At 47.5% G+C, this 22,996-nt stretch overlaps 1 protein-coding gene across 2 annotated transcripts in view; it reads right to left on the reverse strand.

Annotated features, from left to right (window-relative positions):
• The window catches only part of EIF2B2 (eukaryotic translation initiation factor 2B subunit beta), a 179,540-nt gene that overhangs the window by 1,040 nt on the left and 155,504 nt on the right, over window positions 1-22,996 (reverse strand). The gene's annotated exons all lie outside the window — the stretch shown is intronic.

Consider the following 22,996-nt stretch of genomic DNA (forward strand, 5'->3'; position numbering starts at 1 on the left):
GGCATCACTGAGTGTACGGATTGTTTTGTAGTGTTAACATATGTTTCCACCACACTTCCGAATTACCCCCACAAAATTCCTTTCTGCTCTCCTAATTCTGAAATATTTGCACTACTCATTTACAGACATTTACATTTTTGTTGTGTGCTAGAAAAAAACCTTTTCTTTCCCAATTCCCAGCAAGATTGTCAGATAAATCTTTTCACTTGGAGAAATAAAAGAAAACACCAAGCTCCCTCACAAGACAGCCCTACATTTAATCTCTGTCTGTGAACACACAGCAAACGTGACAAGAACAAAATTTAAAGGCCTGTTTACGGAAAGCCAGGACGAAAAGCGTCCGGCAAAAAATATGGTGTGACGCGATACCCAAAAAAACTCACCATATATATGTTGCGTTTGCTGGCACGCAGGGCCTGGGTGCGGTTTCTCTCTTGACCAGACGCTCTCCTCGGCAGTGACTAGGGGCGGAAAGGAAGGACTTCCTCTCTTGTGCAAAGTGAAACTAACCAATCAAGCTCCAGGAGTGGTTGAGCAGGCTAACCCAGCGCTCATTTTGAGGCTGGGGGCCTGTGGCTGCAATCCCTCAGCTATTTCTTCAGCCCTGGGATTGCTAGCTCTGAAGTGCGCATGTCAGATTGGCCAGCTCTAGGCAGCCGGCTAATCTGACATGCACACTGGCAGGGGCTGAGGTAATATTGCAATTGCACTAATCAGCACCCCCCCACCCCCTTGCACTTTAACAGCGCAAGCATATGAGACATTAAAATGGTATTGGTTACCATTTTATTAATGTATGTGCCAGCTGCGCTCACAGCAGGCAGGGTGATGCTCTTTCACCATAACAGAGGAGCCGCCGCTGGCCAGGACTCATCGAATAATACAAAGAGCGATGATGAACAAGCTTCGCTTTCCCGATTGCCGCTTAGTGTTCGCAATCTGATTTTTTTTTTTTCCTGGTGAAGCTCTCCATTACCTCTCACTCTCCAATAGGTGAGGGAGGTAATTTTATTAGATAAACTGATTGATACAATTACCTCCCCGAGGCACCAGACTGGATCCAGAATTTTCGCAACAGGTGGTGCTAGAGCTCCAAGTCCACTCCAGCATCTCTTGAATGCAAGTGACATCATGGAGCTATATATGGCATCACTTGGCGCTAAGACACGTCTTCCCTTTTTTCCCCATGCCCTTTATGAAGATTGGAAGTGCTTAGCTTGGAGGTATTCTTCAGATTGTGAAGCTTTGCAGTAATATTAGTCTCAGTGCTGGTGCCCTTGTTGATCCCAGTCTCTGTGCCTTTTTCCAGTACCTGCGCTACCACGCACCTCTTGGCCGCAAATTTCTGTTTTCAATGTCTACTATGGATGGTAGTTGTATCTACAATGGACCTAAGTGGCCAGGGTGGTTGCCACAGATCCCCATCTCTCTATTGGTCTGGTCCTGAGAAAAGTTTTATCACATAAACGTGTATTTGTAAGAGAAAAATTTGAGGACTCCTCCTTTGTTGAGGTCACCCATAGCACTGGGACCATTACTTCCTTCTGATTGAGAGATCCCCTGCAACATTCTTGATGTCAGGGAATGTAGTCAGGGTCATCCCTCAACCGAGACCTCAACTGCTGTATGGCTGGGTAAAGGTCTAGCGCTGATGCCCAGCTCTGTTGTACGGCTGTGGAGTGCCCTGTGCTGCCAGACCCACTTATGGCGTCTTTTAGTATCTGGTGCTCTCCCGCTTTTGTTAGGCTCTGCTGATGAGGTTCAGACCTGTTTCTGCTACCTCTGTCGCGCCTACGGACCACAGCGTGCTTCTCGACCAGCTGCCCTGGTACCAGTCGGCTTTGTGCACCTGATCGGCGCCATCCTGGGATCTTCTGCCTCAGCAAAGGCTAGATTGGACAACCTGGTTGGCTCCATACCAGCCACTCCACTTTGCTGCTGAAATTTGTGTTTTTTTTTCTTTTCACTGTTGCAGATGACACTGTGGCCTCTCAGGCATCGGCTGTCCCGCTAGCCGTAGCTGATCAGGACATTGGAACTGCTACTGGCAATAGGGCCGCTTGTGCCTCACGTTCTCAGTTATAGCCACTCAGAATGTTCACCTGTTTCCTTGGTGTCATCCATTATGGCTTCGGGAAGGGGCGGGTGAGGTCATGGATTACTTCAAGCAGGCATTTTGTGCCTGTTCATCTTTAGAGCCATAGCAAGGTTTTTTTTGCCCTTTGATGATGCAAGTGGTCGGGAGTCAAGCATGAGATTGATCTTGAATGGACTCCAGGTCTTAATTCTTTTTATCATGAGACTTTGTGCAAGGCTGTGGAAGTCATAAATGTCCCCCCACCCATTGCAGAGGCCAAGACCAACTTGTTGAGCGAAATCTTACAGATCCAACCCTCCTCTTCAAAGCTCTTGCTGCCTTTTCATGAGGCACTGATTGAGCCCATCAAGTGTGTTTGAAATCGGCTAGGCAGCGCAGTGGTACTGCTTAGCATCCGGCGATCCTGAGTTTCCGTCTTTTAAAGTGAAGCCTGACTATGCTGTTTGGTAAATATCTTCGATCACATGGTTGAGGTCAACTCTACACTTGACTTCTGCCCCACTGGATGTAGCTCAATGTAATGGGGAAAAAAATATTCTTATTGTGTGCCATAGTTTTATGCTGTTTCAATGCTATTTGTCTGTTTGCTCCTATGATTTTTGGGACATGGCACACATGGTGGTTTTTGCTGCTTTCAGATCATATAGGTGGTTAATTTGCAGAGGTGGTTCAGGATAGCATTAGCACTACTAAACACCTTCCTACCTTTGGCCTCAACATGGTGGACTCAGTGGCATGATCCAGCCGTTCCTCTGTGTCCCTATGCTGCTGTGCTTGGTTGGGGCCTTCAGTTTTTCTGTGGGCAGTTTAGGTGGAATTGCCTTTTGATGGCTCCTGTCTTTTTGGACTGGCAGCTGAATAAATTCTGGGGAGGTACAGAAAGGATCACAATCTCTCCAGTCCTCAGCTATTAGTTTCTCTTATGCAAGGATTTTAGAGATCGTACAGGTAGGCTGATGGTTGTTCATGACTTCAGTCATTGGGATACTGCGGCCTTGTTGCCTTTCTTCACTGCCCTTGCACAGTACTTATTGGTAGAGGGATCAGTATTGCCTTTAGAGTTTCTTGGCATAACCCAGAGACCTTTTTACTGGGCTTCCACTTCCCATTTACAATTGTTTAGTGCATATGCAGTGTAAAAATGACCATCTTTGTGTGGTTTCTCCCCAATTTTTGCTTATCTGTTTTGCCTGGATGTTCAACTCAGTACACTTTTCCTCTAAAACTGGTTAAACCTTAATTGTCATATTTAGCTTTCCTAGAAGGTACAATTATATGGGGCCGAAATGCACCAATGAAAGGTAAAACCTCACTTGTGGACTGCAGCACTGATTGTACCATCCACTCCATTGACAGAGAAAACTGTTTATGCCTACTCTATGTAGCCCGAGTGCAGCAGCCTAAAACCTGTTGTATGAATTTGTCAAAGTAACACTTTGACAGGCGGGACACCCTGCTTTTAAATGTTAAAAAGGCACTCTTAAGTACACAATGTTGAGTACAAGTTAGGGTACCTGTTATTTAAAAGTGGAACATGTGCAAAATTAGGCATAAGCTTTGGCGAAGACAGTCACCGAGATTTTAAAAACACAATCCTTACTAGGGGCACATGGCAGCACACCGACAAGCAGGAACCCAGATGACTCGAACTCCGTCATTGCCCTGATGAAGCAACAGGTCAAGATAGCCATGTACTTGAGAGCAAGTATGGCACCTAACGGGCTCCTACTGACTAAAGCACCATGCTTATTTCTTGAGGATCTGCTGTTCAGACAAGAATGGGCACAAATTGCATGGAAATGCACACACGATTGGCTCACTCATCATCAACACGGCCAAACATCTAACAGAAGCACTCTTTATCAAGCTCAACATTGCACAGAGTGCATTAAAAGCAAGGATCAGTATCTCGGCATTCAAGTCAAGGCTCTCCGAGATCAATGCCCACATGAATGAGCACAAAGATTACCTCTTGCGGCAGAAGGTATCCAAGCTGCAGAAGGACATTAAGAGGTTTGGCAAAGAGAAAGTACAAAAGAAGATTACCAACCCCTGGGCAGTGTGCTCTCATCGGATGAAGTAACACCACATCTCTCAGTACACACCACTTTTCAAGTAGCGTCCCAAGCAACAACAGCTGGGGCAGCAATGAGGGCCAACAGGGACCTGCCCCTCCACCACCATGTACAGATATCCAATGCCACCTTTCCCGGGGCAACCACAGATGTGGCACCCAAGGTTCCAGATGGCGCCCCACCCACAACACCCCTTTCCCAACCTTGTTTAGGCAGAGAAAGAAGAGAAGGATGCAACAATCAAGCACGCCGGCAACAGCAAGATACCCAGATACAGACCAGGAGCCAGAAAAACTAGTCATCAATCTCTCAAAGAGGATCTTGACCGAAGATGAAACTATGGTACTACGTAGGAGGTCCACGGAGGACCAATTATGTCTCACTACTGAACTTCACCAGTTCTTTCGTCAAATTTGCATTCTTTTTAGGATAAAATCAACCTGAGGATTAAGGATCCCATCAAAGTTCACACTCATGGCAGCCATGACACACGGTGAGGTTCTCACCTTCGAGAAAGGGACCACAGAAATGAGAGTACCGAGGCCCTTTGACAACAAGTCATCCAGACAACGGCAATCGGGTAAGGCCTTGACAGATGATCCATCAATCATGATAAAACCTGCAGACAAGGGTGGGGTAATCGTGGTGATGGAGGCTACCGACTACGACCAAGAATGCCTACGCCAATTAATTAACGGGAGATACAATCACCCTTTGAGCTCTGATCCATCTGAAACTGTAAGGAAACTAATTCAATCCATGGTCACAACGGCAGAAGCACACGACTAGATCACCAAAAATGAGGCAGAGTTTCTGGTGAACAGGATCCCTTATTTTTATGTGGTACCAAAAATATATAAGGGCATTAGCCCTCCGCCAGGAAGATGAATTATCTCCAGCATCGGTGCCAATTCTGCGACCATTTTCTCTAGTCATTGGTTTCAAGAACCCCCTCTCCTCAAAACACCAGGGACGTACTGAACCTTATGGCAGATACCAACCACCAACAGGAGAGTTACCTCCTTGTGACCCTGGGGATAGAGGTGCTGTACACTAACATCCCTCAAGATACCACTATAGAGGTCATTGAAGCCTGCCTCAGAACACCGACCTGGACAAGCGCCACACCTATTGACTTCATCATTTAATGTGCGACAGTGCTAAAGAACAACTTCTTCAAATTCAAGACCCAGATTTACCATCAGATACAAGGGACATCTATAGGCAGTACATTTGCCCCGAGCCTGGCCTGTCTCTACATGGCCCACTTTGAAGAACACCACATCTTAATGGAGCCAAATCCCTTTGGCGCCAACATTTTAACGTGGCAACGATACATTGATGAAATTTTGATCTTCTGGAAGGGCAGTGATACAACGAGTCAGGAATTTGGATGCTGGATGTATTTGAAATTCAACCAGTCAACTTCAAAAGTGAAATGCTATTCTTGGATTTACTGATCTCCATGGAAGATGGGGACTTATGCCCTAAGAAATATAAGAAGATCATCAATTGCAATTCGACAGTCACCATCCCAAATCCCTGCATGAGAACTTGCCATATGGGCCGTTTCTCCGCCATCGGATAAACTGCAGCTGTTTGAGAGATTACGATGCCAGAGTTGAAATATTCAGTAAAAACGTATCCGCACAAAAATATCCACCTAGGGTCATCATACAAGCTGACAAAAGAGCACAAAACAACCATCGGGAAGCTTTCCTGGAGAACAACACGAGACCAATTGAGGATATCATCACCTATGTAACCACATTCACCCCAGTTTCTAACCAGACCAAACGTATCATCATGAAACATTGGGGTAGTTTGCGCACAGAGTCCCTTGAGATTCCACAACCACGCTTTGCTTTCAGACGAACTCATTACCTAAATGATCTACTTGTACACACAAGACCCCGTATCTAACAATCCCAGTTACAGAACACCCTGTGGGACCTACCACCAGTCACAGGACATTATCCCTGTGGGTGTTGCAGAGTGTGCTCACTCAACAGTCCAAAGAGGTCAAGTTAGGCCCTCAATTCACCTGGACACAAAAGAGTCACACTAATTGAAATACAAGAAACTGCATCTTCATGATCACTTGTCCATTACATGGGAATGACCACGAGGGCTGTAAAAACAAGAATAATGGAGCACCGGAGCAACATCCGCTTTGGACGCAACACCACCAAGATTTGCAGTCACTTCTATGATTCCAAGCACACTTCATCTGACCTCAAATGGACCATTTTGGAAGCAGCCCCATCATGGGACAGATCCAACCTGTTCAAAATGGAGCAAGTGACTCTTGCATCTCTCTGCCTACAATAAGGGCCTGAATAATAAGATCCCATGGTGCGAACTGCAATTGCCCAATAGAACCACTGTTACATCAGGCATGTCCCCATTCTGATCCAGCGCCGAGAGGTAATCCTGGACTGGATCTGCATTTTTCACAAGTAACTTTTTCAAGAACCCCTATGGTAATGAATATGGATGATTAGTTATTCATGAAGGGGGACAGGCTCTCATTAGTTTTTATGGGTGTTACGGGTGCCTTTGTCGCCACGCTGAGGACTCAGACTCTTCCTTCATCTATATTCTGGACTGGCAACTCGTCCAGAATTATACCATCATGGCCATGGCCTTGAGCTGGTGGCTTCACACTGTTTCTCTCCTAATTGAAACAACCCATACTAATCTGCCTGTGGCACATGCATTCTGCCTAATACGGTGACCTATACTATACTGTGACGTATTGGATGGCAACACAACACATTTTAGTATCACCCACGCTGAGGGTTACTGTGTATTCTATATCAGCATGCCAGGGACTCCTTTCCTATGAGCTTGCATTAACCCCACAAGGTCAATCCTCCACTCCTGACACGTGCGGACATTACCATCTTTCTTATCATGTTTCTTATCTGCCTCATTGACTTAACTGCGGTATGATTGGGCTCCTCATTTAATTCTAATTGATGTCTCCCGCTCTCCCCCCCGACGAGTTATTACTAGACTCTTTTTGTACTATCCATCTTTCAACGCATCTTTAGGCTTACACACAGTGGCCCGTGACACCCTCTAAGATGGCCATCACTGTGAGGCCGCTATACACAAGGTGTTTTCTACCACCAGTGTGCACATGCCCCATCTTCTCTCAAGGGCTAAACGTCCGCCAAGTTGGCCAGTGGGCGGTACGGCCCACACCTGAAAATGTCCCAAATTGCAGGTACTTTTAAAACGGGCCACCTCCTCTGCTCTGTCTTAATCCAGGCGAGCAGAGGAGGGTAGGTCCGTTGTGCTCTCCGTGCCGAAGCCACATGAGTACGGTTGCCTTTCCATGTCATTGGCCTTTTTGGTCCCCTTAATAATATTGCCTTTTAAGTTGGTTTACCACTGCCTTGATTTACAGTTAGCAGCTGTGCGCTAACATCTGCTTTTTGACCTATGGGGCATTTCTGACTGATTCATAGGGTAAGACCGTCCACTTACACCTGTGGATATACGATCAATTATGATGTGCTATGCAGTGACACCAACACAACATTGATTTTATGCTGTGTGTCCCACATATGTCCACTTACCCGTCATGTCACTGTGTGTATTAGGTTGTTTATTTCACCTTTCTCATGTTGTGGCATCTGATTCGAGCCATTACGAGCATGCCCAGTTCTACTTTGGGAGGCACCATCATTGAGTATGTTGGACAAGCGATCATGGTGACACGTTGAAACCATACATCCAAATAATTGTTTATTTTAGATTGTTAACTTTATATTCTTTTGATTTGTATCGTTTAGGTTGAACTGTCAGTTTTTTAACTCTCATTGAACTAGGTTTCTTCTTTTAGAGGAATACCTACATTGCACATCATGTGTGGGGTAGAGTTACATACACCTTTTCTTTAGGTCCTGAAGCAGCACAGCGGATCCTTTTTGGGCCATTAGACGTGAAACATGTTGGCCTAATGACACTCACTGTTTCAGGCTACTGGGGTACATCATTCGCCTACAGTAGCCCTAACCTTATTATAGTTTTTAACCCTGCCAAGAAAACCACCATATTTAATTCTAATTTGGTATTTCTTAGACAGTTTTAACTTCCTTCACTTGACTAAACACACTTACTCCACCCCCAAATATTCTTGATGCCCTTCAATACATACCTTTCATCGTACTGAAAACAAATAAAAAGATCTCCACTAAAGTGACCCTTCGTGGGGCCTGTACGGCATTACAGCGCCGGCCCTACGAGGAGCATTCCGGATGATGAAGCATGACATTTCCAGGATGTGTGAGGGCACAAAGAAGGAATCCCTAGGATTCACATTTTTCCATCCTTCCTTTGTTTCTCTTCTTTGCTCTCGTACCCCCAAGATTTGTCCCAGCTGGATTCCTCTATTCATCACACTCCTACCAGCCATAATCGCTAAAATCCTGGATGACATTAATTTAACACAATTAGGGCCTCACGGATACTTCTAAAAATGAAATAACCAGAGGTATAAAACATACCTAGCAGCCTAATAATGTGCAAAATTCAAGCACTCGTGACCATCAATCACCTCAAGAGGTTCTCAGCCTTAAAGCTGATCTTAAGAAATTAGAAACAGAAAAGAGTGTATGAACATCAGACGAGAGTTGTAAAAACAATAAGGCAACACGAGCCTGCCTGAATCGAAGATTATTTTAAATCCCTTTGAGGAACACTCATCTAGGGTGTGAATATTATGGGCAGAGAAGAACAAAATTGAGAGTGTCCTGGGAAGACCTATTGTCACAGCCACAGGGACCTCTTTGTTCGGCATGCACGACAAAACCCGGGGGTGAAGCCAGTAAATGGTGGAATAAATTAATTCTGAAATGGGTAATTAAAAATCTATGATGTGCACTTGTTAAAAGGGATAAATAGGGGTCCATTCCCTGTATTGATTTTGCCAAAATGTGTTCCCTAACCATGGGTTTCCTGAGCTCTTTATCCTCTCGATGAGCCGAGTTATATTTAAACCCCCCCCCCACCCCCCCCCCCCCCCCAAAAAAACAGGTTTTTGATAATCACCTTGTCTTGGGGTCTGAACGTATCATGACTGGTAAACAGATCTGCTCTTCCTAATACGGTCAGGTGTATCCTTAAAATATTTTAGCCATAGGATTTTTGCTGCATGCTCAAGAGAAAGGCAGTCCTAAATTACCCTTCTGTTAAAACCTGCCTCCTCGTTGGTCCAGATCTTCACCCAACAAAGGAGGGGTTAAACAGTCACCATATCTGAAATGTACTTAGTACCCCTGGGTATTCTGTGCACGATGAACTGGGGTCTATGAGGGACTGTCAAAATCCGCCTCAAGAATTTGTTTTCTTCGGTTAGTAAATTATTAGCCACCCTATACCCCAAACCTCACTACCGTATAAAATTTTAGACAAACAGAAGGAATTCTAAAGTTTTAAAATGATCCCCGGTGTAATAAATATTTGGGAAAAACAACCTTTAGAAAGTTACCTTTTAAATACCTGAACCTCCAGTAGGGTAATTAGCATTAGACTACTGACAGCTAATCAGCCAGTGTTTGGGATAATGAGGTTTGAAAACTACTCCCAAACCAGGACTAATGGCTTGGGTGTGGCAAGGTGTTTTCTTCCCCTTGCAGAAAAGCCAACTAAGGTGGACCTAAGAACTTCAATTAACTTAAGGGACCATGTACTTTCACAAGTAAATGTAAGGTGAGACCTGGAGATGATAAAACCTTAGTCCCCTCCCAGTAGGAGGGGGAGCTACTCCCAGAACCGTTTCTTAGGGACCACACAGGAGGGAACTGTTTATTTACCTGATCCCCACCTCTGGGTAGGCATACAAGCTGTGCACAAGGGAGGAATGATTTCTCAACCATGAATTTTAGAAGTGCACTGTGGGATTGTTTGCAGTAGGGCAAACAGGTACAAAAGTGGGTAGGATTGCCCCATAGACCTTTTACCCCATTGGTTAGGGCGGAGCCAGGAGTCACCCTGTCAACTAGCTGGTGCCAACCATAAATGTGGCATCCCAGGATCCTTAAGAATATTTTTTGGACCTGCAGATGGTCAGAAGACTGGCCCCTGCCTACTGTAATCTGAAAGAAGGCCTGGAAAACTAGACCAGTTACATATGGTACACAGGACAAATAAGTGGACTCCAAGGGACCGACCTCCTGTGTGTCTACAAGTGCACACCATGCAAAAGACCTTTCTTTCAAAGTGAGAAGGACCAACTGGACATTGCTCTTCTGGAGTGAGTCTGGGCTGCTAAGTGCTGTCCCTGAAGTTCTGGAAGCCATATAAGTGAACTCAGAGGAGTTGCTTTGGAATGGGTCAGCTTATTTGGATGGTCTTTGACAAAGTTGATCTTGTTAAATCCTGCTCACTGTAGGTTGTGTTGTGCATGTCTAACAGGCTCTCACTACATGTGGTGATGCTTTTGATCACCAGCCTTTGCTGGATGGTTTATATTTTTGTCCTGGTGGCTGTGTGGTTCCCTTTGACCTTTCCGGCTTCTACAGCTTTATTTTCATTTGCCTTTGCTGGGTTGGTCATTTTATTTCCTATGGTTATAGACTGGCTAAGATGCTGTGACAGAAGGTTGTTGTCTTCAGCAAAGCACCCTTCAGTGTTCTTTGTTCTGGTGATGGCACTTCCAATTTGGTGCTTCTTTGCCCTTGCTCTTTTTGGTTTGGAAAGGGGGGGGGGGGCAAGAACGTAACCATTCTTATGCACTAAAGTAGAAATGTGTTGTAAACAACTGTGTTACAATACATGTTGTTCAGGCATCAGTCCACGGGATCAAATATGTCTTTAACGTAATAAAAGTCAGGCTTGGCTTACATATCTATAAGAGTTCAACTGGTGCTTATTGCTGCCTATTCAGAGAACAGTCAAGCCTGCTTCCACTTTTATGATACCCTTTCTAAAGGCTTTCATGGAAGGTATTAAGAGAACTGTCGTGCAAAGAGCACTTCAAATACCAGTTTATGAGTTAAGCATTGTTCTTAAGTGACTTATGGCTGCCAAACTTAGACACCAATACATGTGTGCTCATAAGAGCGAACACTGAAGTTGGTACTTTTTGTAGCTATAAGATAATTGCTCAAAATTAGTGAGTTACATGTGCTGTAAATCGAAGAACCATACTTCTGCATGGTAGGATCTTCAATGATGGTCATCGGAGGTGAATTCCTTTCCTGCATGTAGTTTTTTACATTGAAAAATATGCATTTCAACACTGCTTTGCAGCATCTCAGTTTCAACAAGCATTGGCATAGCCAATAGGTCTCGCCTTTGGGACCTTATAAGTATTTAGTTATGCAGCACAATAACCTTGGTGCAACAACATCAACTGTTGCATGGCTAAACACTTATAAGGTCCCAAATGCGAGACCTATTGGCTATGTGGCGTGTAATTATGTGGCACTGAGTGGTATTATGTGGAGCGTATGTTGCATTCAGTAGAGTGTAATTATGTAGCATGTAATCATGTGGCACTGAGTGGTATTTGGAGTGTGTGTTGCATTCAGTGCAGTGTAATTATGTAGCATATAATTATGTGGCACTGAGTGGTATTATGTGGAGTATATTATGTTGCATTGAGTAGAGTAATTATGTGGCGTGTAATTATGTCACACTGAGTGGTATTTTCTGGAGTGTATTTGTGTTGCATTGAGTAGAGTGTAATTATGTGGCACGGTGTAATTATGTGGAGTATATTTATGTTGCATTGAATAGAGTGTAATTATGTGGTACTGAGTGGTATGTGGAGTGTATTTATGTTGCATTGAGTAGACTGTAAATATGTGGCGTGTAATAATGTGGCACTGAGTGGTATTATATGGAGTGTATTTATGTTGCATTGAGTAAGGTGCAATTATATGGCACTGAGTGGTATTTGGAGTGTATGTTACATTGAGTGCAGTGTAATTATGTAGCATATAATTATGTGAGACTGAGTGGTATTATGTGGAGTTTATTTATGTTGCATTGAGTAGAGTGTAATTATGTGGTGTGTAATTATGTGGCACGGAGTGGTATTATGTGGAGTGTATTTATGTTGCATTGAGTAAGGTGCAATTATGTGGCACTGAGTGGTATTTGGAGTGTATGTTACATTGAGTGCAGTGTAATTATGTAGCATATAATTATGTGGCACTGAGTGGTATTATGTGGAGTTTATTTATGTTGCATTGAGTAGAGTGTAATTATGTGCCACTAAGTGGCATAGATTAGTGCGTTCAAGGAAAACTCATTATTATAAGTATTTTCTCCACTTTATCAATGTATTCTAATAATATAGAACAAATCTTTAAAATAAATCATGCTCACTCTTGAAAATTCACGTATTACCTCACACTCAGGGCTGCGGCTGATATACGCAATGCCGGTTTTATATTAGGGGAAGAAACACATGAAAAAATCCAGTCAATTTTGTTGATGTTACAGGAATCATTTAGGGGCAGTCTTGTATTCGAGAGTTTATTCCTAAATACCAAGAAATATCTTGAATGCAATATTTTTAATTGAGGCTACTAAAAAATATTTTTCAATGTGTTTCAGCTCCTTATAACGCTTTAGGGGCCTTCTCAGGGCAATGATTTAAGAACTGCAAGTAGTTCTGCAAACTAAAAAGTGGTAGCATTGCATTTACTATACTGCATATAAAGAACTGCTTCCTTGAGCAGGAAAGAACTCGTCAATGTCCGCAGAGCAGTCAAAAGGTCAGCACACGGAGGGGTGCTCAAGAAGAATACAGTCAATTCAGCCGTGTAGTGGTATGTTGCCCCGAACAACGTCTAAAGTATCACCACAGACATCAATACCCAATGTCCAGTGTGATGCTTCCTGTAATATTTCACCAGTACTGCTGATACACCAAATCATTGGTCTAGTTGGAGTATTAAGTAAAATATGAATTTGGAAGAGTGAATCTAATTCTTTGCAGAAGTTGCTATGAAGAGATGTAACAATATAAATGTTGGAGAACAAGGTCTATGGTAGCATTGTACTCATACAAGAAACTCTTTATAATAAAAATCCCCAGAGGAACATCTTTCATTTTGGCTTAAATACATATAACACATGGATGTCCACACAGTATTGAATCATTAATTAGTGCTGGCCTTCCAAGTACAATGCATGCTCTCCGGACACATCAGGATTACGATACTGTTTGCTTGGCACATAAGAAATGTAAGTAAATCCAGATCTTGTTTATTATTTTTTCCCCTAAAAAAACACGAGAGATCATTTTCCATTTTTAAGCACACCGATGGTCCCAGTTGGTTCTATGTGAAAGTCAAACATAGTGAAATCTGATAATAGCACGAGTGGAGAGTCACAGGCGAAAGCCCATAGTCAGGCCCTGTGCCCAGATGTAAGCACAGCAGCAGGCGATGCCAACATGTCACTCTGGGTAGGTGATGAAAATAGGATCAAAACCCCCACTGTGATTATAATTGTTACAAGTACTTACAAAGCTTTCCTGCCGATGAACAAATGACATTAGAAGGAATGTGTGAGAAGTTAAGATTACAGCACTTAATATACATGTCCTAACCGTTGTTGCCTGTACGGTGAAAGCTGGAATTCTCTACGCCACGAATAGATTTCCTTGCTGTAACTGAAAAAGTGCACTCCCATTTAAATAAAACCTTTCACACATTAAACTCTTTTGATAAGTTCTCAGAAACAAAATACGGCTATGAATGTGCCATCAAATTTGGAAGAAAAAATCTTATACCCAAGGATGGCTTAAATAATTAGAATGGTAATTCTGTAGAGTGGCAGACTTCCGTGGATAGAAGAACTGTAAGGACACTTACTGACACAGACAGGGGTACTGCAGACACGTGTCAAAAACTTTTGACGAAGACATCGAACCATCAGAGATTTTATTTATCGAGCAAGGTCAGTTTTCATATTATATGTATTGTTACTAGTAAGGTAAATCAATGTTATTTGAAATATATTTTGTGGTATCAATTTTAAAGTCATCAGCAGTGCATGCGGTGCGAGCGTGACGGAGGTGGGCTCTTAACTGCAGAGCTAATGCTATGACAATTTCTAGGTGTTATTTTTCGGTACTGGTTCATAGCCACTGCGGCCCGTGGAATTTGCGTTTCACTTTTTTTTTTATTCCGATAACACAGACCTTACAAACCAACCAAAACATCCATTTGACAAGGCTGAGTGGAAAACGTGTGCAGGCACAGGCAAAATAATTACTGTGTGCACCATAAAGTACATTGGCACTTGAAAGAAAGATGCAATATAATTCATTAGAACGCGCGCGAAGCAGCAGCTCTTTGATCTTTTTCGAAGCACATACTCATGCTTGTGGCGCGCCCCTGCAAGGCGTATGCCGCCACAAGCACGAGTATGTGCTTTGAAAAAGAGCTGCACGGCGGCTAAAGCTCTCCTATGCAGTGTATGCGCACTGCGTAGGTGAGACCTAAAAAGGATTGAAAGTTTCTAATTTGAAGTAAAAAAAAAAAAATTAAGCCTTTCAGGCCTATGCTGAAAGCAGTGAAAAAAGCATCCAGTACCTTTAAGGTTCCAGGAGCTTCCCATGATACACTGTACTGGCAATTGTCTCACAGATCCAGCCCCCCCCCCCCACCCCATGTGAGAAGGATCATAAAGAACACATGTAAAATTTAACACCTCTGTGTTTGATAGTTCTTTCTATCTTTTTCATTAAAAGTTCACTTACACACGACATCTTTAAAGTCCATCTACAGGGCAAAGTGGTTTCACCATCATCTGACAATTTTTTTTTCACGCAGAATACCTTTTTTTGTTGAGAAGTGCTCTTCCTGTGGGAGGAAGAAGGCGACCTCTGATGCACACAGTCAGTGCGGCTTGCCTCCCGACTGCACAGTGTGTGAGCAAATGTGAGATTTGCCAGAAAATGTCCAAATGGACTTCAAAAGACCGGGAAGGAATAAAAGAAATGAGAGCTAAATAGAAAAAGAAAAGGCGACTTGAAGAAACATCCTATCATACACCTTCTGAGCACCTGAAAAGGACTCTTCCAAGGGGATATGCAAGAAGAAAAGGCACAGTGGTTAATATCGACATCACCGTCACTCTCGATGTCGCTTAAGATCGGCATCAACATTAACAACGCTAAAAGCTTTGGCACCGTTATGTTCACCATCTAAGACCAGCTCGAAGTCTTCTCCACTACGCTATAGAGAACACACGTCAAAGAGCTCTTGTAGGATGACATCTATGCAACCGTCAAAGAGACTTCCATCGACATTGAAGCGACATCTGAAAACCCTTCATCGCCAGCGACCAACATATCATTTACTGTCAAAGAGATCCACACTCTAGTGGTCACTGTCGATGTGTAGGACGGCAACACATTTTAGTGAATCAACAGAATCTCTGCATTCGCCCAGACTGGCCTCCCCTCGTTTTACCTCTTCTTTGAGGAAGGTCACCCAGTGGGTTTTCAAATTCTGCACTTGCACTAACTCCGAAGAAAAAGGTGAACTGCAAGACATCCTCATCCTTATCAATCCGGATCATCATTCTTTTTTTCCTTTTCAAACATACTTTACTGCTTTTCATAACATAAGGATTGCAGGTCGACGTATCCAGTATACAGTGCGACGTATCCAGAAAGATGTATTTGTTATATTGTCATTGATGTGACGAGTGTAATACATGCATCACAATGCAATAATTGACATATAATACATGCCCATGATAGGCGATAAAATCAATAACCATTCCACCCCAACTTTCCACTCACCCAGCCCTGCCACCTAGATAGTCCGACCTGTAAAAAGCTAATGACTCTGCGTTAGAGAAGGAAGTGTTCCACACTACTGTAGATGTATGTGGTTGGGAATGAACATACCCCACATGCGTGAAGCAGAATGCCAATCGTCAGAGTGGGATGGTTGAAGAATCCGCCAATATGCCAGTCATCAGTCAGAGTCCACTAACTGCGCCTTGAATCGTTCCAGCAAAGTGTCCCACACTAGCGATAGGCTGCTTGCCTAGCCCCTGGTACTCCACTCTACGCAAGGCTAAACTTTCAGCGGAACCCCACTGACTAACGTCCTCACGCCAGCTCAGTACAGTAGAAGGCATTGGGGACTTTGAACAATGCATTATCTGTTGTATAGCCAGGAGGAGTGCTAAATCAACAAAGCGAGAATCCATTGTGGGAGTTTTAGATCTGGGGGTATAAGCCCAGTATGCAATTTTCTGTTGTGTCCCAGTGTGTGTTTTCAGTAAGATCTTCAATTGTGTCCCTTATCCCTTCCCAAAAAGATTACAAGGCATAGCATGCCCACAGTATGTGTAGAAGCTCACTTTCGTCAGCACGACATCGAGGGCAATTAGATCCTACTACTCTGGGAAAAATGTTGTGTAATGCGGAGGGTGTTAAATACGCTCTGTGAAGTAGCATGAACTGAATAAACTTGAATCGTGTGTTGTAGGGTAGCATACTAGGGTATTCTAAAAGGAATTGACATTCTTTATCATGTAGTAGGTTGATCCAAGTCAGCCTCCTATCGAGCCTGCAGTGGTGTCAGCTCTACAAATAGGTGGCAGCGTAGACCTTTGTATAGCCACTTAATAAGGTGTCTGCCTGTGCCCATTTCATAGGTGGCTAGTACCAGTGCGTGAACAGTAAGCTCTGCACCCATTAGCAACCAGTGCTGGCGCACAAAACGCAGGATAATGGCATAAGTAAGAAACAGTTCATGTGAGTGCATGAAATCTCTGTGCGACATCCACTATCCATTCTTGAAGAGGTCCCCCACCGCCTCCCAAGGTGCTGGTTTAGTGGATGGGAGAGCACTCGTTGTGGTGTGTAAGACAGATGAAGGAACATGAGGAAGGGTAGTGAATGTAAGACAAACAGCAGTATTCCAATAAGAAATAGCATCATGGAGGAGGAGCCTAGCGCGCATCCAAGATGGTCGCGTGAGCACAGGGCTCCCCGGACCCTTTCTGCTCCTCGGAATATATCCTGAGACTATCCTGATTTGGTTTATGGAATCTGGGAGATGAAGACCAGCTGATCTTATATCTCTTTTTAAAACTCTAATCGGACCTGGGAATCCTGAGTTGTCGTCGTCGGAACTTTTGGGACCCACCCGACGGAGGTGGCCGGGGTGAAGGTGACCCGTGGGGCCGGGCTGCAATTGAACAACAGCGGCCTCAGCGCGGTGCCAGTTGCCGATTCAGCACTTTCGGTTTCGGTTTTGGCCTTCAGGAGATCAGCTGGCGTGCGTGCTCAAGGTGGCGAGGTGCCTCCTGGGCCTCTGCCCGAGGCTTGCTTCCCTCTGCTACTGGTGGGCCTAACGCCTCCGACCCCTACACCGACAGTTAGTGGTCCTTTTGCTGGCGCCCGCACACCTCTTGATCGGAGGTCCCATTGAGAGACTGCGCTCACATGGCGGGCAAAGGGGGTCCGGAGGGGCGCAAGACCAAGGCTTCTCTGCGCGGGGGGCCGGTCCAGAGCAACAACATGGACCGCTACACCCAGGGCAGGGGGTCCCCTGGCGCTGCTGGCCTCTCCCCGGATGCTGCAGGGGGAGGCACGACCGTCTCTGCGGAACCTTCCCTGCAGGACATTATGGGCGCCATCGAGGGCATCAGGGAAACCATCGCGACGCAATATGAGGCCCTGGCCCGTAAGATCGACACTGTCGCGATCGATGTCACCCTGATTCGGGCCGACCTCTCCAAAACTAACGAGAGGGTCCAGGCCCTTGATACACGGACCTCCACCCTGGGTGCGGAGGTGTCGGAGCTGCGGGCCGCGCTTGGGGACATTAGAGTGGTCAACGACCATATGGCCCGGCGGCTTGAGGACTTCGAGGGACGGGCCCGACGCAACAACATCCGCATCATTGGTGTACCGGAGTCCTCCGACAGCCGCCCGGTGGACCTCGTGGTCGAGGAACTTATCATGCAACAGCTGTCCCCGGCTGGCCTAAGCAAATTCTTCGCCGTGGAGCGGGCCCATCGAGTGCCGGGCGGCCGGCCGCGGCCGGGGGCCCCCCCGAGGCCTATCGTGGCTAAACTGTTCCACTACAGGGACCGCGACGCTATTCTGCAGGCTTCACGGACCCGTGGCCCGGTCCGCTACGAGAACTCGACCATCAATTTTTATCCGGACTTCACGCAACTGGTCCAGAAACAGCGGATGGGATTCCAAGGGGTGAAGCGCCGTCTCCGCGAGCTAGGCCTGAAGTATTCGATGATCTACCCGGCGAAACTACGAGTGGAGCATGGAGAGCGGACAGCCTTTTTTGACTCTCCTGTGGCCGCAAGTGACTGGCTGGACTCGCTGCCGGACGGGGGTGGCCGGCCCGGGCCCTCTGGGGGCACCGCAGGTGACGGGTCCCCTTAGACTGACATTTGGTCCTTGCTTTTGCGGTTTTGCACTGTACAGTTGGGTCTTACTCTTTTGCATACTGTGTCTTACCAGGACCCGTGAGGGGTGCGGGCGGGTTCGGGTCCCTTTCCTCCTCCGGGGTCTTTTTGTAGAATGGGGTTAGTGGGGCGACAGGCACACTGCAAGTTGGAGGGGGTCTTTGGCCCGCAGGGGTGCAGGGTGGGGGGAGTTGGACTTGGGGTGGGGTTGGGGGGGAAGAGGGGTTGTTTTGTTGTGGGTTTTTTGTTTACAGGGCGAGGTATTGATTTTTGTCCATATTTGGGAACTGTGCGGCGGGCTGGGGGCCTCTTGATCTATTGGAGGGGATGGGGGGAGACGGGTTGAGGCTTATGTCATGGAACGTCAATGGGTTGGGGGACCGTATTAAGCGGGGTGTTGTACTGCAATATTTGCGTCGTTTGACTCCTGATGTGGTGTTTCTCCAGGAGACGCATTTGGTCGGCAATGTCTGCCATGCGATGAACAGGGGGGGATACCGTCTCGTAGCCCATTCTGGTTTCACAACTGGCTCCAGGGGGGTGGGCATTCTCCTGCGAACCTCCCTTCCGGTGGAGATCACGAGGATAGTCTCGGATGACAGAGGGCGCTATGTGTGTTTGATTGGGAGGTGGGAGGGGCAGCCCCTTACCCTGGTTTCAGTCTACGTCCCCCCGGGCCTCCAGAACTCCACCTTTATTGACTTGGGTCGAATGCTGCTTGACCTTCCGGACGGCCTCCTGCTCATGGGCGGGGACTTTAATTCTGTGGTTTCGGGTGAACTGGATCGTCACCCACCAAGGACCCTCCCCGCTGCCCAGTCATGGCTGGGTGGGATGTTGGAGACCTTCGGCTTGGTGGATAGTTGGAGACTAATGCATCCGACCCAGTGTCAGTTCACCTTTCATTCGGGGGCGCATGGGAGTCTCTCCAGGTTAGACTACTTCCTTATGCCCGCGGCGCAGACTGGTAGGATTCGAGAGGTCAGACATCTGGCGCGTGGTATCTCCGACCATTCTCCGCTGTGGCTTCTCTTTGACACCGGGTCGCGGTCCGCAGGGCGGATAGCGCCCATTAACCCCTGGTACTTGCGGGACCCTGTGACTCGTGACAGCCTGGTTAAGGCCATGGACCAATACTTCAGTGAAAACGAGGGGTCGGTGTCGTCTGCGTTGTCCCTTTGGGAAGCCTTTAAAACTGTGATACGCGGACACGCCCTCGCCCAAATAGTGGTGGCCAAGAAGGTTAGGAGCGAGGCGGTGGTGAAGCTGGAGACTGACATCTCGGGGCTGGAGTCGGCCTTGGAGGCGAATGTTACTCCGGACGGGCTACATGCCCTTAGCCTGAAACAGTTCGAATATAGGTCCCTGGTCACTGACGAGGCCAAAACTATGTATAGGGAGCAGCAGGGCCGATTGTATGACGCGGGGGACAAGGCGGGAAAGTTGATTGCGTGGCTGGACAAAAAGGAGAGAGTGAATCGTGTGGTCCCCGAGTTGCGTGCTGCGGATGGTGTGTGTGTGACTGAGCCGGATGAGATTGTGGAATGTTTCGCTGACCACCTCCGGGCGGTGTACTCCCCGGTGACTGACAGGGATGAGGATGACTCTCGCCTCCTACTGAGAGATATTGCTCTGCCCGGCCTGTCCGTTGAGGACCGAGAGCGGCTGGACGCCCCCTTGTCGTCGGATGAAATAGCGACCGCGATTCGTTCCCTTCGCTCGGGCAAGGCTATGGGTCCTAACGGTCTGCCCATTGAACTATACAAATTGCGTCCTGATAAGCTTGCGCCCTTCCTCAGCCGCATGTTTCGCGACTCTCTTGCGGCGGGTTCCCTTCCGGCCGACCAGCGCTTGGCCACTATAGTCGTTATCCCCAAGGAGGGCAAGCCGCGAGACCGCTGTACTTCTTACCGGCCTATTTCACTGCTCAATGCGGAGCCTAAAATCCTGGCGAAAGTCCTGGCCAATCGATTGTTGAGTGTCGTGTGCGACCTTATACATCCGGACCAATGCGGCTTTATCCCACACCGCAACACCGCTCTTAACTTGCGGCGTCTTCACGGTGCCCTTGCCAGGGCGGAGTTCCTCTCCGAACCGGCCGTGCTGGTTTCTTTGGATGCCACGATGGCCTTTGACACTATTGAGTGGCCATTCCTCTGGGCCGTCTTGGATAAATTCGGCTTTGGAGAGGGATTTATTGGCTGGGTGAGGCTCCTTTACACGGGACCCATGGCTCAAGTGGTGGTGAATGGGCGGGTCTCTCGGCCCTTTGCCCTTGGCAGGGGCACGAGGCAGGGGTGCCCGTTGTCCCCGTTGCTTTTTGCTCTCGCCCTGGAGCCGCTCGCTGCCTGGCTCCGTTGGGAGCCCTCGCTTAGAGGGATCCGGTGGGGCCCGGGCTTTGAAGATCGGGTCTCGCTGTATGCGGACGACATTCTCCTGTATCTCACCTCACCACGGCAGTCGCTCAACGTCCTCTTTGACGTTCTGACCTCCTTTGGGAACAATTCGGGTCTCACGATCAATTGGTCTAAATCCTGCGTTTATCCCATCTCTGGTGGTCCTCCTCTCCTGCCGCCTCGGCTCCCGATTCAAATATCTCTGAGCGGCTTTAAGTACCTGGGGATATACGTTTCGCTGGACCCGGCGGCTCGCTATGAGCAGAATCTCCTGCGTCCACTTCGGCGACTGCGGGAGGACACGGCCCGGTGGTGCAGGCTGCCCCTGTCCCCGCTGGGTCGGGCCGCGCTGTTCAAAATGATGTCCCTTCCCAGGTTCCTCTATGCACTCCAGAACTCCTTCGACGTTATCCCAGTGGCCTACTTTCGGGAGGTGGAGAGCCTGCAGAGGAGACTGGTGTGGGACGGGCGGGCGCGTATTGCTCTTGCCAAGCTCACTCTCCCCTGGTATGACGGGGGCATCGCGCTTCCTGACATTCGCAGGTACTATTGGGCCTCGCAGCTATCTGCCATTAACCACGCCACGTATGCGCCCGGCTTGAATCCGGCGTATGAGATGGACAAGTTCCTGCTTCCCGGCGGGAACTACAACAGGGCACTTTATTCCCGCCTGGCTGGCCGGACCCTTACGGGTCCTACTAAGATTGCTGTGCGGACCTGGAGGGCTGCCACTGCGGCCATGGGCTGGAGTGAGCGATTAACATGTGCTACTCCCTTGTTTGCCTCCGACCGCCTGGGCAGCTTGTGGACCACGAAGGGGTTTGACCAGTGGGACACGATTGGTATCAGCAAAGTGGGAGACCTGTGGCACAAGGGCGCGGTCAAGACTTTCGCGGTGCTCCAGGCAGAATACGAGCTGACCGACAGGGAGTTCTTCCGTTACGCCCAGGTTCGACACGCCCTGCTCTCGGTCTTCGGGGAGGGGACCAAGATCCCTGTTTCCTCGCCCCTCGAGGACCGCATACTTGACGGACATGTCCCTGATAGTACTATTTCGTTAATTTATAAAAAATTAATTAATCACCGGGCGGACCTTTTTGTGCGCCTTCGGGAGGCTTGGACTGGGGATGGGGTGGAATTGGACGACGAAGATTGGCAGTCTGCACTGTCGTCCCCCAAGGAGGTTGCCATTCCGGCTCGTCTCCGGTTGGTACAGCTCAAGATTCTCCACCGGGTGTATGTGACGGGTCCGCGCTTGGTCTCGATGGGATTTTCCGACGACGGGCTCTGTAAGCGAGGCTGTGGGCTCAGCGCCACCTTTCTTCATATCCTTTGGGAGTGCCGCGAGGTGGCGGACTACTGGCGCCGGGTCCACACGGTAATGGGACAGGTTACTGGGGTTGTGCTGCTGCCGGAGGTGCGTCGCTGTGTCCTGAATGTGTGGGAGCCCAATGACTACAGCGCGGCTCAGACTCGGTGGGCGGCCCTAGGGAACATGATTGCCAAGAGGGACATAGCGCAACTTTGGGGCGCTCAACGGCCGCCCACCGTGTCAGTATGGAAGGAGAATATGGACTGGTGTATGTTTAGGGAGAAGACAGTGTATGTGGCTCGTGGCAAGCCGGGGGCATGGGGTAGCATTTGGGGGCAATGGAACGCGTATCGCGGAGGCATCTGTACGCCCCCCCTGGTAGACACTGATATCGCCATGTCCCCCTGACCCTTGATGGCTCCTGGCGCCTTTTGGAACAACTACATATGGACGTTCATCTCCCTTGACCCCCTCCCCCCCCCCCTCCGACCCCGGCCTCCCGGTACTCCTCTCTTTAGCGGATTGCTCAATTGTCCTGACGGGAGTTTCCCGGGGGGAGCCTGATCCGCACTGGTTTCCCTCATAACTCGCCTTTTGTTTTTTATTGTTTTTTCTTTTGTTTTTGTGATTGTTGGACTTACGCTTCCTGTTCCTCGAGAACTATCTGGAGCCACTGCGGGGCAGCGCC

Source organism: Triturus cristatus, chromosome 9 (genome assembly GCF_964204655.1).
Source record: "Triturus cristatus chromosome 9, aTriCri1.1, whole genome shotgun sequence".
Lineage (NCBI taxonomy): Eukaryota > Metazoa > Chordata > Amphibia > Caudata > Salamandridae > Triturus > Triturus cristatus.